Source organism: Capra hircus, chromosome 26 (assembly GCF_001704415.2).
Source record: "Capra hircus breed San Clemente chromosome 26, ASM170441v1, whole genome shotgun sequence".
Taxonomy (NCBI): Eukaryota; Metazoa; Chordata; class Mammalia; order Artiodactyla; family Bovidae; genus Capra; species Capra hircus.
In genome coordinates this window covers 8110511-8128194 of record NC_030833.1, presented here as the reverse complement: position 1 = coordinate 8128194, position 17684 = coordinate 8110511, and the positions used below count along the sequence as shown (strand labels likewise).

Here is a 17684-nt window from a genome sequence, read left to right as displayed (position 1 = left end):
TTCATTCAAATTCGATTGGTAAGAATCATCCATCTCTTTGTTTGCCTGTTGTTATTCAGTTTTAAGGCTCTGTAATATCCCCACATGCAAATATACCCACACGCAATATATTTATTTATCTACTTTTGTTGACAGAATCTGAGCTGCTTCTAGTGTTGATAGTGTTGCTAAGAATACTTTTGTACATACCTAGGAGAAGAATTGCTGGTATGTAAGATTTGTGAAGGCTCAACTTTCCATGAAAGTGCCAAACTATTTTCCAAAATAGCAATAAAATTCTGAGAGGGGAAAAAAATGTCCAAAAAGATTATACAAACTCTCCCTGTATTATCCCCTCTATTTTTCTGTAAATCTAATATGGTTCTTTAAAAAAAAAATAGTCCTTTAAAAAATTACAGTGTGTATTCCCCTTTCTAAAGTTAAAAATGACTCAAATTTAAAATATTTGGGAGGTTACATTTTGATAAGATAAAATGAAAAGCAAAGGAAGGACAGACATGAGATTTATGGAGTCGGTCCCCTTGGGAGGGAGGGCAGAGTTCCTGGAGGAAAAGAGGGTGGCAAACAGCCCTCGGTGACCAACTTCCTTGTCGGATGACGAAGGACTGCCGTTTATTAGCTGAGAATAAAAGAAGGGAGGAAGTGAGGGAGGCGAGAGGAAGAGGATCTTGCGAGGAGAGCTCTAGGGGAGCATCATAAACAAGGATTATGTGTAATTCAGTTCCATACACCTGGGGCCAGTTAAACAACAGGAAGCAATCTGAAAGGCATTCACGCTGACTTAGAGAGAGGAACGGCTTTGTCAGATGGGCTGCTTGGCCTGTGCTAGAAAGCCGAACTTGCTCATAAATGTTAGGACCACTTTTTGAAGTCCCCTGGATACCAGCTAGGGGAAAGAGTCTCAGACTATGTTTCATTTTCATTCAAATGCGATTGAGAAGATTCATCCATCTTTATGTTGCCTGCTGTTATTCAGTTTTAGGGCTCTGTAATATCCCCACATACAAATATACCCACAAGCAACGTATTTATCCACTTATCTATTTCTATTGCCCTGGAGAAGGCAATGGCAACCCCCTCCAGTATTCTTGCCTGGAGCATCCCCTGGACAGAGGAACCTGGTGGGCTACAGTCCATGGGGTCACAGAGAGTCAGACACGACCGAAGTGACTTAGCACGCACTCTACTTCTTTTGACAGGGTTTGGGCTGTCAGATGCCAGCCCAAATGCCAGCCCCACTGGCCACATCACCCAAGGCGACCATCTGCTCCCTGAGGAGCACAGGCGGGGCTGCAGGTCAGCACTCAGATGCCTCCTTTAGGATCCATCACCAGCCATGCCTATTGTGAGCTCTTTCCAAAGCTCAGCGTTCTCATCTGTAAAATGGGCCAAAACAAGTAAGATTGAAGTGCTTACTCAGACAAACAGTGAAAGCGAAAGTCGCTCAGTCACGTCCAATTCTTTGCAACCTCATGGACTATACAGTCCATGGATTTCTCCCGGCCAGAATACTGGAGTGGGAAGCCCTTCCCTTCTCCAAGGGATCTTCCCAACCCTGGGATCAAACCCAGGTCTTCCACATTGCAGGTGGATTCTTTACCAGCTGAGCCACCAGGGAATCCCAAGAATACTGGAGTGGGTAGCCTATCCTTTCTCCAGGGCATCTTCCCAGCCCAGAAATCAAACCAGGCTCTCCTGCATTGCAGGAGGATTCTTTACCACCTGAGCCATCACGGAAGCTCAGCCATCACTTAGAGAAAACAGTCACGTGTCTTTCATCTCTCCCTCCCCACGCAGGTGTGCGTGCGCGTGTCTAGATTCCCAGGTCCTTGCCCTGCTGCCTGTCCCGGACCCCACTCCTTCTGGCCAGGATGCAGCCCGCCCCAGCCAGCTGGCTTGAACATGGAGCCCTGGCCCCGAACCCCAGTGGGGCCCAAGACTCTGACCCTGTTCCTCCCGTTCATCTCCACCCACCACCTCTGGGGCAAACCGAGGCTCTCCCTCAGTCCTCTCAGTCCACAGCTCCTGGGGATATATTGCTCCAACTGAATAAGTATTTCTCAAGCTCTTTCCTCTCCCTGGCCTGGCCTTCTTGGGACTCATGTCACCACTCACTTGGACCATCATCTCCGTCAACCATCTCTCCCTCCGGTCCCCAGCCTCCAGCCCCCAGTCTGCAGCCCCCTGCCTCCTGCCCACCCTATTTCCAAGGCATGAGTCCAACCACCTCACCCCCCACGCTGGAGTCTTATAGAGGCTCCCATTGCCTCTCTGCTGTGCAGCCCTCGTGATTCAGCCGACGTTCAAGGCCTTCACCTCTCCTTGGCTCCAGTTCCACCTGGCCCCACTCTGCCATGTACACCCGAAGTCCAGTCCCACCTTCTCCCCAGCACACCCCTGCCCCCCGCTCCTGACTCCCCTGCAGCCTGGTGGAGGCTGCTCCCCTGCAAGGAATGCCCTTCTTACCCTGGAGAGTGCTTAGTCCCCTCTGAGATTCCAGCTGGGGCAGGAGGAGCCTTGCACCTTCATCCGGCTCCCTTTAGTTCAGTGTCCACCCCCACCTTCATGCACCGGGGAGACCGACCCGTAGTCAGTATCTCCCTCCACTGAACTTTGAGTATCCTGTGGCAGGACCCCCAGCCCCCAGCATATCCCAGTGCCACACTCAGAAGGTATTCGTTGAATAAACGCACAACTTGTTCCCTTTAAAGGGTAAAGATGTTTGACTTCCCACTGCAATTATATTTTCCCTCTCCTGATTCAAAACCTTGCCTTGCCTAGTTGGAGGAAGGACAAGTGGAAAACATCTGTCTGGTGGGTTGACCCGAGCCGGGATGAAGGATGGAAAGAAATCTGGTGTCTCCTGTTTACCATGGACGCTGAGCCTGGAAAGAAAAGCTGCAGCCACAGCGGGACGGATGAGTGGAGGCAGCTGCCCCACTGGGGTCGTCTCAGGGCTGACCCCACAGATGGGGACTCGGGGGGACCAGGGGTCTGCAGGCCCCCCGCTTTCTCTGCCCACCATGGGGAAGGGCTGGTCCAGACCAGCAGTGTGCTCGGAGACTTTTTTCTAAAAGACGTCCATAACTTTCTCACCTTTCCAAGAGGCAATCTGGGGCCAATGTCCTGTTGGTGGATCACTGTATGCGTAAAAGAATAATATAGGGTTTGCATAAGGATGGCGCCTGTCCTGAAATCACCTTACAAAGAGAAAGGTGATCATGAAGAAGCTGGGGGTCCTAGGGGTCTGAGTCTGAACCTGAGATCCCTGGTCAGTGCCCATTAGCACTGGAGCTACTAATACGGGGCATCTTATTAATGGGGTTATGCTAGTCCTTTGAAATGCTAATTGGAGCCAGGACAGCCCAGGGCAGCCTTAGGTAGTTCCCTGATTGTGTCCTGATTACATTCCTCCCAAAAATGCTCAGACCCCAAATGTGGTCCCGAGGCCCCAGGGGGAACCTCAGTCTCACCCAGGATCTGCTGGGTCAGAACCGCATTTCAAGAAGCTCCAGGTGATTCCTGATCACAATCAGGATGGAAAAGCTCTGCTGGAGAAGACAAACCTCCTAGTGGGGTGGGAAGAGGGACATTCAGTCAGTGTGGCTCAGAGAGGGGAAGTGGGCCCATTCTGGGACACAGCAGAATGCTGTATGCTGGAACCAGAACCCTGGTCTTCCAGTCCCAAGTCCACTGCCCCTCTGGGGGAAGTGATCCCAGAGGAGGAGGAGGAGGCCACCCAGCTCAGGCTGTTGCCTCCTCCTCCTGGCTGGGACCATCACTGTGAGCTCAGGAAGCCGGGAGCCTGTGTGGGATGGGCCGGGGAGGCATGCCGGCCTTCTTGCCCTCTGTCCTGGAAGGGGAGGTGGGCAAGCACCCCCTCTTTGCTGTCAGCTGCTCACAGGACCAGAGGATGGGTAACTGCGGGGGATGGGGGTGTGGTGGCGGGGGGCTTCCCCCTAAATCGCAGGCTCAGCTCCAGAGATTTAACAGGCCGTGACCACAGCAGAGCCAGGGCCTTTCCCGATGGACCTCTCTCGCCTCCATGGAGCCATGTGCCCCTGGAGCTTCCTGCCAAGAGAGCCCCCTCAGCCTCGGGGCCAGGATGAGAGGTTTCCAGGCCAAACCAGACCTCCTCGGGCTCAGCGTGGTGGCTTCCTGTGTGTGTCTATCAGGAGTGTGTGCGCCTCCCCTGGCAGTCTCATGGGGACTGTATTGGAAAAAAAACTCTCCCGTGTTTCTCTGTGACTCACACACTCAAAATGCATCTGACACTAGAAGTAGGGGTTTGCCACACATCAAGCAATTGTCTGCTACCAGCTTGGTGGGGGGTGGAGGGGGTCCCGTGATTCAACTCCAACAGTAACCGGAGTCAGTCCAGACCCCACAGGTAAAGGGCTCTGTCCCACAAGACTGCCCCCACTTCAGAGACCAACTGCCAGGTCCAAGCTTGGCACCCATCCTAGTTCTCTGGACCAACCAGCTATAAATCAGGGTTCCCAAGACCCCTCCTGGCTTAGACATTTGCTAGAACAGCTCTCAGAACTCAGGGGCACACTCACGCACACGTTTGCCAGTTTATTATATGATAAAGGATACAGATGAACATCCAGATGGGAGAGATGTGTAAGGAAGATTTGGGGAAAGGGCAAGGAGCTCCCATGCCCTCTGGGCACACCAGGCCCCCTGCTCTTCCACGATCTCAGCAGCCCAGAAGCTCTCCAAACCCCTCCCACTACTAGGAATTTGATGAAGGTTTCACCACATAGACGTGATCGATTGTTAACTCACACTCCAGCACCTCTCCCCTTCCTGGAGAACAGAGGGAGCAGAAGGGAGCTGAAAATCCCAAGCATCACAGCTTGGTCTTTCTGATGAGCAGCTCCCATCCTGAAGCGATCCACCAAGAGTCATCTCATTAGAACAAAAGACACTCCAATCACCCAGCAAATTCTAAGGGTTTTAGAAGCTCTGTGCCAGGAACCAGAGGTGGAGACCAATACATACATTTTTCTATTATTTCATAGAAATATCACTCCCTTCCCCCCAACAGAAATCAGGCCACAGTTGGCCCTGGAGTGACCATAGAGATGCCCACCTCCTGTCCTCTGTGGGCCAGAAGAGGCTGTGTGGGGTGGTCCCCCCACCCTCCAACCTTCCTACAGGACTCCAAGGAGCTTGCTGGTCTGGGACCTGGTGTAGCCCCAGGCTGAGGGCCCACCCCACCACCATACACCCCTGGGCTCACGCGGTTCCCTCACCTGTAAAGTGGGGCTCGTAACAGCACCATCCTCTTGAAGAATTGTGAAAGAATTAAATGAAACTTTCTTTTGACGTTCTGAACAGAGCCTGGCATAGTATGCCCTCCACATTGCCACACACTTCCACTGTGAGAACTATCTACCTCAACACCATTTCTCTGCTTCCCAAACCGGAGAAATGGTTTCCCATCCATCATCATGTCCTTCCTCTGGACCCTGCAACAGGAGCCGGGTCACTGTGCTGCTCTGTGGGGTCACAGCCTCTAAATCCGCCACCAGACACCCTGACCCTGCTGGCCATCCTGCCCTGGAGGGTGGACTGATCTTAACACGTCACTTTCAATGACGAGAACTCAGCAGAAGTGATGGGATGTCCCTTTAAGAAAAAAGCAAGAGATATCACTTTGCTGACAAAAGCTATGGTTTTTCCAGTAGTCATGTATGGATGTGAGAGTTGGACCATAAAGAAAGCTGAGCACTGAAGAATTTACACTTTTGAACTGCGGTGTTGGAGAGTCCCTTGGACTGCAAGGAGATCCAACCAGGCAATCCTAAAGGAAATCAGTCCTGAATATTTATTGAAAGGACTGATGCTAAAGCTGAAGCTCCAATATATTGGCCACCTGATGTGAAGAGCCAACTTCATTGGAAAAGACCTTGATGCTGGGAAAGATTGAAGGTAGGAGAAGGAGATGACAGGGAATGAGATGGTTGGATGGCATCACCTACATAATAAACATGAGTTTGAGCAAGCTCTGGAAGATAGTGAAGGACAGGGAAGCCTGGCGTGCTGCAGTCGATGGGGTCACAAAGAGTCGGACATGACTGAGCAATTAAACAACGATTAAAAGGCTGCAACATCCATCTCTCTCTCTCTGATCACTCGCTCTAGGGGAAGCCAGCTGTTACGTCCTGGGACAGCTTTAGGGGAGGCCCAGGTGAAATCGCCATTAGGTCTTGAAATGACTGCAGCCCCAGCCAACACACTGACTCATCCTTGTGAGGATTCTGGACTCACAGAAACTGAGATATAATAAAGAGATGCACCCCTGAGTTTGAGGGAACTTTAGTATACAGTAGACATCTACAGAGTGCTGCTATATCTTGGCGAACTCCTGTTCATCATTCAGGACCCAAGGGAAATGCCACCTCCCCCATGAAGCCTACCAAAAACTTTGAACTCATTCCATTCTCGGTGTCTGCTTTTATGTCAGTTTATAGGACAGACTTTCTCCCCTAGGGAGATTGTGAGTCCCTAAAGGGAAGGGACAGGACTTAATCCTACCTAGATTTTCTGGGCCCTGTGACTCAGCTAGTCCTCAGTCAGAGTTTGTTTTAAAAAATAATAAGTTAAGGAGCAACCGCCACCCAACAGGCCTCCAACTTGCATACTTAGACTTTGGTTCAAGGTCTTCTTGGATGCTCCATCCAAGGTCACATACTAGCCAGCCAGGACTTGGGCCCGATTCTCTCTTCTCTCTCCCAGAGGATATCACAGCACTTCCCAATGTCACACATGGGCACATTTCACCCTCCACCCAAGCCAGCATACCCAGCCACCACCCACCACTGGGTGAGAGCACCCAGAGCCGATTTGGGGGGCAGGAAGAAAGGGGCTCTGTTCCTCCATGTTTGCTTCTGACTTAGTCACCTCCCAAAGCTCCCATCTGCCAATACCATCACATGTTTTTGTCACCGTCACCTTTGCAAATTAGGTTTCAACAAATGAGGTTTGGAGGACAGGGTGGCATATGAAACACATCCAGCCCATCCATCGCTCCCAGGATGGACAGGATCCTGAGGCTGCACTCCAGGCTGCTGGACCCCCTTCAGGCTTTTCACAGCACAGCTGTCATGAGTTGAACCGTGAGCTACCCACCCCCACAAAAAAAAGATAGTTCATATTCCAGAACCTGTGATGTAACCTTATTTGGGGAAAGGGTCTTTGCAGATGTAATTTAAGGATCTCAAGATGAGATCATCCTCAATTAGGGCAGGATCTAAATCCAATGACAAGGGTCCTTGCAAGAGACAGAAGAGGGAAGACACAGGAAGAGATGGGAATGATGTGGCCACAAGCCAAGGAAGCCAAGGATGTGGCTCCAAGCCGCCAGCCGCTGGAAGAGGAGAAGGAGACTCCATCCCTGACAGCCTCCAGAGGAACCTAGCCCTGCTGACACCTAGATTTTGGACATCTGGTCTCCAGAACTGTGAGAGAATAAACTTCTCTTTGTTTTTCTAAGTTTGTGGTAATTTGTTGCTGCAGCCCCGATTTGCTAACACAACAACTTGTGTAGAGAAAGATGCGGTTTTGGCAGCTCGGGTTCAGAGGTACCAGGGTCAGCAGTAATCGTGGTCCTGTGGTTTCGGGGACCACTTCAGCGGCAGGTTGTCTCATGCTATGAATGGCTGGTTTTCCCCATCTGCTTAAAGTGATGGTTCCGGGGAAATGGCAGGCATGCCACACGCCCCACCCCGGTCAGACGGGGGCATCTGGCTCTGGCTCTGAGGCTGTGCACAAGTTGGGCAGCAGTGTGTGTGAACCGGCGACACAGGTACCCAGACTGCTGGCCCCCAGGGATCCCCGAGGCGGAGGTCCCCAGCCAAGGCCTCCTCCAGCTGCCCACAGTCCCAGCCACTTCCTGCCATGTACGGGGCCTGCAAAGTTGGGAAGCTGGGAAAAAGCTCTGCCCACGCCAAGGGTGAAGGGTGGGTTGGGGGCTGCGAAAACTCTAAGCAGACGGTGGCCTGCAGAGACCTAGAGGTGAGGACCTGATGGATGGGGGGCTATTAAGGGGGAAGGCAGGAGGCTGGAAGACCAGGGCAGACAACAGGCATGGGGAGTGTGAGGCAGAGAGGCAGAATGGCCAGGGAGGGACCCTTCTGGATGCGTGAGGAACGAGAGCACGTCCCCACCTGGCGCCGGGCAGAGACGGGGATGCCAAAGAGCAGAGCCAGTGCGAATAACCACATCCAGAACGCTGGAGGCTGGCGGGGTGATCAGGAAGCTGCAATCAGGACGCCGTGAGCATGACTCCTGAAGTTAAGAGCCTGGGGTGGCGGGTCCTCAGTGTCCCCAGAGCTGCCCCCGCATCTTTGCCTCTAGGAGCTGGAAGAACGTTCCCTCAGCCGCTGCAGAAGTTGACTGGCTCTGACAACACCCCAGGGTCCAGGCTCGGTTTGTATCTCAGAGGCCGAAGAGACGGGAAGGGTTTTCCTCTTTCTGCTGAAGTCTTGGGCCCTTCCATCACTGTGTTGTGTCTGAGCAGCTGTTGGCGACACTTTCCGCAGGACCCACTGCAGGCTGGTGACGCTGCAACCATGTGGGGCCACCTTCGTGCCCCTCAAGGTATAACGCAAGTCCAGATTCACAAACATGTCACATCAAACATTTCTGTTCATTTTCACTGAAAATGGAAGAAAACAGTGCTGGGTCTGCTGGAGAAAGAAAAAAATAATAAAACAAGGCAAAGCAACCCCCAGCTGCCCCTTCAAAGCCCCTTTTCAGCGTGTGGGAAGCTGAAGGCAGCAACTTCAAGGGTCTCAATTTCCGAAGTTCCCAAGTTTGCAGGAACTTGGGGTTGCTAGGAGCTCTCAAGTCATTGACACTGGAGGGCTGAGCTAATGACAGGTGGCACTCAGCCACCCACACGAGGTGCATGGGGACCATTCTTTCTGCTGGCTTCCCCTTCTCTGCCAGCTGCCAGGTGGGGACGTCCTTTCTTTCCTGACGCATCCAAAAGGGTCCCTCCCCGGCCAGGGAAGATCCCCTGGAGGAAGACCTGGCAACCCACTCCAGTATTCTTGCCTGAAGAACCCCATGGACAGAGGAGCCTGGCCGCTACAGTCCACAGGGTCACACAGAGTCAGAATTGACAAAGAGACAGCACGCATCACGCAGTCTAGCAGTGCTCGTTCCTGAATGGTGGAGTTTGGGATGGGTCCTCTCCAAAGGCCTCACAGGGAGCCCCTCTACCCCATCAGCCCTTTCCAGGCTGATTGCCTAAACACAGTGGGTGTAAAATCACTTTCCAAAACCACACTGCCCAGGTCAACCTGCCAGGTGAGGTGACAACATTTCTTCCACCAGGCATCCTCCACCAGGGCAGCCGCTACCCACCCACACAAGTATCGCCAAGGGCCAACATCAACAACATGCCGGAGTCCAGAGTCCGCCCCAGAGAGCGAGGGTTCAGGAGAGAGGACCACAGTGAGGACCCCTGCCCCTTCCAGAGGACCCAACAGGGAGCAGGGAGGTGGGGCTCCTGTGAGCTGCCAGGCTGGGGCAATGTGGCAAGAACAGCCCACCATCCCCGCAGGGCACACGGGTAGCTTCATTTTTGTAAAAGGTGGCTCATATCTTGAGAAAAGTACATGAGTCATCATCTCACACAGGCTGGGACAGTAAAAATCCAGTCTATTTTCTGGGACTCAGAGACTGCCAGACTCAGGCTCCTCCAGGGTTCATAGCAAGTCTCTTAGGGTGGGTGGTGGGTAAGGATATACCAGGTGGAGCCTTACTGAAAAATGGGCCTGGGGCTCCAAAGGCCTTGCAGGCCCTCAGCCATGTGAGGGGGCAGAGGAGCCATGGCCAGGACTCCGTGGAGGGGCCCAGGCCTGCATATCTGTGCACGTCATCTCCAGATGCTTCAGATGATTTGCACTAAGATGATTTCAAAGATTAGGAAACTGAGGTCCACAGAGATTAGCAGTGGGTGACACAGAGGTAAGAATCAGAGCCAGGACTGAGTTCCAGTTCTTTAAAGACCTAGAAAGTTATTTTCTACTTTGGAACTGTGTCGTCCACTGCTGATAAAGCACGATGGCGCTCTCAGAGATCCCTTTCTGCTGGCAACTGTCTGCTTTCAGTTCAAATTCAAATATGAGGAATTCGCTGGTGGGCCAGTGGTTAAGACCCTGCTCTTCCAGGGCAGGGGGTGTGAGTTTGATCCCTGGTTGCAAAACTAAGATCCCACGTGCCGCAACTAAGGCTCAGCACAGCCAAAAATTAAAAAAAATTAAAATATAAAAGCCTACACAGCTGCTCACATGGTCCAGGTAGAGGGGATATCGGTGGTCTGAGAAGCGCTCTTCAGAGTCCACAGCAGAGCAGACCCCAGTTGTGTGTCTTTCAAGTTTGACTGGGTCCTTCCAAGAGGCTCCTCCTTCCAGCACCACGTAGGGCTTGGGACCACCTGCCTGTCCCACTCCTCCCCGGGACCAGTTCCAATCTCCAGTGCTTTCTCTGTGGATGAACCAAACAGGGGCCCTGTCCACCCCCCTCCCAGCTCGGGGCTAAACAGAAAGACGAGAGGAAGTAAGCAAATGTCACCTCTGAGAGCAGGTGCCAGTTTGAGGCCCTGGGGACTCTCAGGAGACGCCTACACAGACCTGAAGAGGGAGGGTCCGTGCCTGGCACCTGCCAGACAAAAATGTGTGACTGATGAGAAAAAATGCCAGACAGCAGGAAAGACAGCCATTCTCAGGATGCTCTCTAGCCGAGTGCCAAGAATTCTGAAGGAAAGATTCTGAGTGACAAACAACTAAGAATTAATTCGTCAGACAATTCCTAAAATAGAACTCGTGTCTTCCAGGAAACAAGGACTTCGTGGTAAACTCAGAGATGATCAGAACCTGGAGACTCCTATGACCATCTGAGCTCCCACCCCCAACATTTGAGGAGGGGGACTAGGAGCCCCCGATCACTCCATTGCTCAGTCGCTAAGTCGAGTAAAACTCTCTGCAACCCCATGGACTGCAGCACCCCAGGCTTCCCTGACCTTCACTATCTCCCAGAGTTTGCTCAGACTCATGTCTATGGAGTCAGTGATGCCATCCACAGGGGGGTCCAAACTCCCAGATGAGAACAGGAAGCGCTGGCTAAGCCACAGCACTGGGGGAGTTGAGGGAACGGGGCGCGCAGCTGAGACGAGGCTGCTTAAATGCTCCTCTGCAGGAGCAGAGGAAGGAAAACAATGGCATGAATGAACTGAGATGGTCCCAGGAGATTGCAGAGAGACGCTGCAAGTGCACTCCAGCCGATTATAACCTACTTACAGCAAGTGTAGAGACTCCAGTGATATTTTTTAAAAATAATAATATCCCAGACTTATCACTGCATTCACAAACCCAGCCAGCTGTTCAGGGCACTGCTCCAAGGGAGGAAGGAAACATCCTAGGATGTTACAATTTTACTGCTCCCCTCCAAAAAAAAAAGAAAAACCATGCAGGAAATGAATGAGTCTGAACATTGGCTCTCGGCTAAGGTGAGACAGGACTCCAGGGCCCTGGGAATGAGTGCGTGGCCTCGGGGGCAGGAGACCCCAGCACTGACCGGACTGCCATATCTAAGCCCCCATTTCTTCACCTGCAGGACTGGGGTAACAGTGCAGCCTTAAACATCACTTGCTGTGAAGATTATATTAGATGAGGCTTATAAAAGTGTGCTTTGCTAATTGCAAAGTGAAAGTATAGTCGCTGAGTCGTGTCCGACTCTTTGCGACCCCATGGACTCTAGCCTACGAGGCTTCTCCCTCCATGGGATTCTCCAGGCAAGAGTCCTGGAGTGGGTTGCCGTTTCCTTCTCCAGGGGATCTTCCCAACCCAGGGATTGAACCTGGGTCTCCTGCATTCCAGGCAGACACTTTAACCTCTGAGCCACCAGGGAAGTCCTAATTGTAAAGTACCTGCAAATAAATAAATATATTACATATATATGTGTGTGTGCCACACATATATATGTGTGCCACACATATATATATGTGCGCCACACATATATATGTGCGCCACACATATATATATGTGCCACACATATATATATATGTGCCACACATATATATGGCACATAGCATGTGAGATCTTAGTTTCCAGACCAGGGATCAAACCCTCGTCCCTTGCATTGGAAGCGTAGAGTTTTAACCAATGGACAAGCAGGGAAGTCCTAGAAGGCCTTTTTAAATAAGAAATTGTACCTCCACCAGCTGTCTCAGAGATAACAATGAAAACTGAAACAAAATACAGTGAACCAGATGCAGGGCAAACACAGAGACTTCACATCTTTCCCAGAATCCGAGGACCTGAATTCAGATCCCAGCCTCAGCTTGCCAGCTGTGTGACCTTGAGCAAGCCATCTTCCTCATTTATAAATCAAGTAGTAGGAACTGGAAAACTTACAGAGTCCCTTCTAAGCCAAACTGCTACCTGGAAAAGCTTCTGAGGAAAATGCATCAAGTATTATTTCCATTGAGGGACTTGCCTATTGGTCCAGTGGTTAAGAAGCCGCCTGCCTATGCAGGGGACATGAGTTCGATCCTGGGTCCGGAAAGATCCCACATGCTGTGGGGCAACTGAGCCCATGCACCACAACTGTTGAGCCCATGTGCCCCAACAACAGAAGCGTGTCCGCCTCAGAGCCCATGCTTCACAGCAAGAGAAGCAACAAAGACTTAACACAGCCAAAAACAAATAAATAAATTAACTTTTAAAGTAGTATTTCCTTTGAAATCATGATGGGCTAGCTAAAACTGCTTTACACATTTGCTTTGCAATTTCTTCGACCTTCTACCCCATCTCTATCTGCTGGAATATTGTCTACTATCCACCTAGAGGAATCAAACAATGTAGCTAATAAAGTAAATTAACAGAGAGATGCTGTATGTTGTGTCTTAGAAGAGACTATACCTTTTTCTCACAGGCATACAAATGATGGAGCATTTGTAAAAAACTTACTTATCCAGAAAGATAACTCCTCTAAATTACAAAGAGCAGAAACTGTACAAGCCATTCTCCCAACCACAAAATCCAATAAAAGCTAGGCTGGAATGCTGAAAGTCTGAAAAGCAAAATAAATGGATAGATACATGGATAGACAGACAACCCAGTTGAAAACTAGAAGAGCCTTTCTTTGGGATTCAGAAAATGAATTATAAATACAACCGAGAATTAGAAAATGACTTGTCAAAACTTATCCCATACCACTGGAGGCAAATTCATAGTATAAAGAGGCCTTCATTATTAAAACAGCACAGTTTCCACTTCTGGGATGACTGAGAGAGTAACTTCAAGGAAGAAGTGAAGCTGGCAAAAACTGTTTTTTAAAAAAAAGACAATTTAAAGTCTCTGGGAGCTGCCTTAAGGGCATATGACAAACAAAGAAACATTTACTGGAGAAAATCTACTAAAATTCAGTAAGAACAGCAAGTCTGTAGCATTTCAACCGCAACCTGCCCTCTCCCTTTCCACTCCAGCTCAGCCTCACAGAAACTTCACTCCACATGTGTGTGGCCTAGAAATCAGGGCTCCCCGACCGCTCAAAACCTAATCAAGGCTTTTATATCTCATCAGGAGGGACCAGCCACCAGCATTTCTCATTCTGCCAACTCCAAGTTGAAAAGGCTAAATTCCCAGTGAGTGTATTGCAGAAACCAGTACTCGAGAAACCCAGCACCACACTCAGAGAGCTGGAGAACTCAGGTTTATTAGTCCAGCGGGCCCAGAGGAGTTAACACTCCAAGCTCTGAGCCCCGAACAAAGGGGTTACAGAGTTTTTATACCCGGACAGGCATGATTAAGCGGGTTTGTGGGTTCGCAGGGGCTGGGCGATTGTAAAGAGCAGGACAAGGGTGAGTGAGATAAGCTCCAGTATTGAGAGTCCCCACTTTCTGAGACCTATATGATCCAGACTTTGCAAGGAGCAAACCGAGTTACAGAGGCAGAAGGAACAGGAGGTTATGTAAAATTTTAACTTTTCGTCCTCAAGCGTGTCATGGGACAGAGGCTCAGCCCAAGCAGGGCAGGCTAAGAGGACTGGGGCCCCAACCCCTCCGCCCAGCTCTCTCCTGGGTCACAGGTTCCAGGGAAGAGACACGCTGAGGATTGCCTCCAGAACTAGAGGATTTCTCAGGGGAAATGCGGTCCATGAGAAAAAAAGGTTCTCTGAAGTGCTCCCAAAAGGACTGAATTTATTTAAAACAGAATGTGAGGAAGTTCATGCCTAAGGGCACTCTTGAAAACAACAACCCCTCTTTATTAAGAACAATAAGCTAAACCCAAGCTAGATAGTTCACCAGAGAGAACCAGAAAGAGACAGCCAAGGAGAGCCCTCCTGAGCTCCAAACAAACCTTGAAACTGGCTTCAAAATCTACCCCTGCCTGATTTTAACTGGATCACACTGCGGAGGGATTTAAGTCTCTGGGCATTTTTTAAAACAATAGAGCAATCAGCAGGTGGAGTCTATTACCTCCTGCTGGACTGGGCATGTTACCATTTGAAGCAAACAGTTTAACAGAGGAATCAGGAAAAGACACAACCAGACAGCGCTGCTAAGACCACTGTCATCCCAGAGTCCTGGGCTCAGATTCCTGCCCAAGGCTGCATCCTCTGAGGACAACGAAGCCTCTAAAATTGATTGTGGTGGACGCACAACTCAGAGAATATACTAAAAACCATCGGGCTGTGCACTTAGCTTTTTAAAAAAAATTTTATTGGAGTATAGTCGATTTATAATGCTGTGTTAGTTTCAAAGGGATTCAGTTACACACACTTATATATTCATTCTTTTTCAGCTTCTTCTCCCACATGGGTTATTACAGAATATTGAGAAGAGTTCCCTGTGCTAGAGCTGTGCACTTTCAATAGACGAACTATGCGGTAGATGAATTGCGTTAATAAAAAAGGAATACAAAAAGTCAATGACCTCCATATTCATCGCAATATTATTTCAAAGAATTTGGTCTTAAAAAAAACAGTGCAATGGAAACAAAACTCAATGACTTGGACAGTTGAAACGATGATGGAATTAATTTCTGGACATCTTGCCTCTCCTGTTTCTCTTTAAAACGGTCCAGATTTCTGCCAAATGTTTTCAAGTGCTCCCTGAAAAAGCCTCATTTCGAAAGATCTTCTTTTTTTATTATTTAAAAATTGTTTAACACCAAAAACATGTTGTGTTGTGTATAGCCAGTTAACAATGTTGTGGTAGCTTGAACAGAGGAGGGATTCAGCTGTACAAATACGTGTATCCATTCTCCCCCAAACCCTCCTGCCATCCAGGATGGCACACAACTTTGAGCAGAGTTCCATGTCCTATACAGCAGGTCTTCGAAAGACCTTCTCTCATTTGACTCTTCACCTCTGAACGGAAGGTCTTGGGATGCCCCCAGGAGAGCATCCGTTCTCTCAGGTCCCTGCTACACCTCCGTGCCCTGAGTCATCCCCTATCAGATGCCCCATGGGTGGGGCCCCCCATCCTGGGTTTTGAATCTCTACTGTCATTATGGCCCACAGCCTGATGTGGTACAAGAGCAGGGGCCCAGACAGCCTGAAAGAAGCCAGCAGTCAGCTCCAAAGGTTTCTGATCAGATTCCAGTCCGGGCAAGGAATCTCATTTTCCCAAAGATCCTTTCAACCAAGTCACCACCACCACTACTGTGCGATCAGAGGGATGTGGAAGCTACCTGTCTGAAGAAGAAATTCTCTCATTCAGGAACCTCGGGTCCATTAGACTCTGCCACTTACCAGGCAGGGCCCTTGGCCTCCGTGACCCTCAGTCTCCTCATCTGTGCAACGGGTGTACTATCGTAAGAATTAAGTCAAATATTGTGCGCGAGAGAACTTTGGATTTCTTCTTTTCTTCCTCAACTGCCATAGGCCAGGAGCTCACACCAGTCCACCTCCTGTCCATTCCCTCAGCCCCCTTTGCCCCTGTTGAGGAGGGGGACATTTTCCTCTGCCCATCTAGGTTCTTCTGACTGGTGTAAGAATCAAATTGACATGAGAAAGATTAACAGGAGAAAATCAAGCAAAAGTTTAATAACATGTGTACATGGGAGAGGCGTCCCAGGTAGCATTGGTGGTAAAGAACCCAGTACAGGAGGCATAGGTGACAAGGGTTAGATCCCTGAGTCAGGAAGATCCCCTGGAGGAGGGCATGGCAACCCACTCCAGTATCCTTGCTTGGAGAATCCCATGGGCAGAGGAGCCTGGCGAGCTACGGTCTACTGCGTAGCACAGAGTCGGACACAACTGGAGCGCACACACACACATTCGTGGAAGAGACCCAGGAAAACTGAACAACTCACCAAAATGGCCAAAGTCCTCGCTTTAAATGCCACCTTTAGCTAAAGACAGCTGAGGGTTGGGGGTAATGGTGTGAGACTGAAAGGGAGGAAGGCAATTCACGTGGAGTTGGGAAATCAAATGTTTACTAAATAAACGTTTGCTGGGCCAAGCAGAGACGATGGGCAAAGCATGGACTCTGGTCTCTAAACGTTTCCCACCACACCCAGTCCATACTCCCTGCAGATGTCTCTGGTGATCGCTCTGTTCCTGGAATAGACCTTCTACCTAAATTCTTCAGACACTTAAGGAAAAGTAAACTTCTTTCCTGATTCTTTTGGGCCTTAGTCGTTTTCAGCAAGAAAAATAATCTACATGCCAGAGACATTTAGGAGTGACCAACCTTGTTCCCTTCTCTCCAAGCAGTCACATACAGATGTGAGAATTGGACTATAAAGAAGTCTGAGTGCCCAAGAATTGACTTCAAACTGTGGTGCTGGAGAAGATTCTTGAGAGTCCCTTGGACTGCAAGGAGATCCAGCCAGTCAATTCTAAAAGGAAATCAACCTTGCATATTCATTGGAAGGACTGATGCTGAAACTGAAGCTCCAATACTCTGGCCACCTGATGTTAAAAGCGAATTCATTGAAAAAGACCTGACGCTGGGAAAGACTGAGGGCAGGAGGAGAAGTGTGCAGTGAGGGTGAGATGGTTGGATAGCATCACTGACTCAATGTACACGAATTGGAGCAAACTCCAGGAGATGGTGGAGGGCAGGGGAGCCTGGTATGCTGCGGTCCATGGGGTTGCAAAGAATCATACACGACTTAGGACTGAACAACAACAACTACACCAAACAGACTCAATTTCATGCTTAGAGGTGGCCTGGGTTCCAGAGAACCCCAGGGCTTCCAACCAAAGGCTGCTTAGTCTGATTTTAACTTAACTTGAACCAAAGGTGAGTGACCCAGAAAGTAACCATCACATCCAATGAGATGGACAGAGACCTTCAGGCCCCTGCCTCTTAGGTCTCCTGTCTGCATTATGGAACCCAACCTGGTAGCCACAGCAAGACTGGCAAGAGGTGATGGATGCCAGGCGCTGGATGCCCTCGACTAAACCCATACCCCCTGGTGTTTATAAACCCAGCTTCTGGAGATCTTCTCTGAAAACCAAAGCTCTTGGCCTGGTGGGAGGAAAATCATCCAGGGTCCAGCCTGAGACCCAGCATCACTCCCTACATGCACCTGCCTCATCCAGCAGGGACCTGGCACAGTGGACTGTTTAGCCACCATCTGCCAGTACTCTCTGGATCAAGCAGCAAAGAGTAGAAGCCTTCCAAGAGCCCACCCAGAAACGTTACCCTG

At 50.0% G+C, this 17684-nt stretch overlaps 1 non-coding gene across 1 annotated transcript; it reads right to left on the bottom strand.

Moving 5' to 3' along the window:
• TRNAS-GGA lies at positions 11857 to 11928 on the bottom strand. Its single transcript has one exon. It is a non-coding gene; the product is annotated as a tRNA-Ser (tRNA).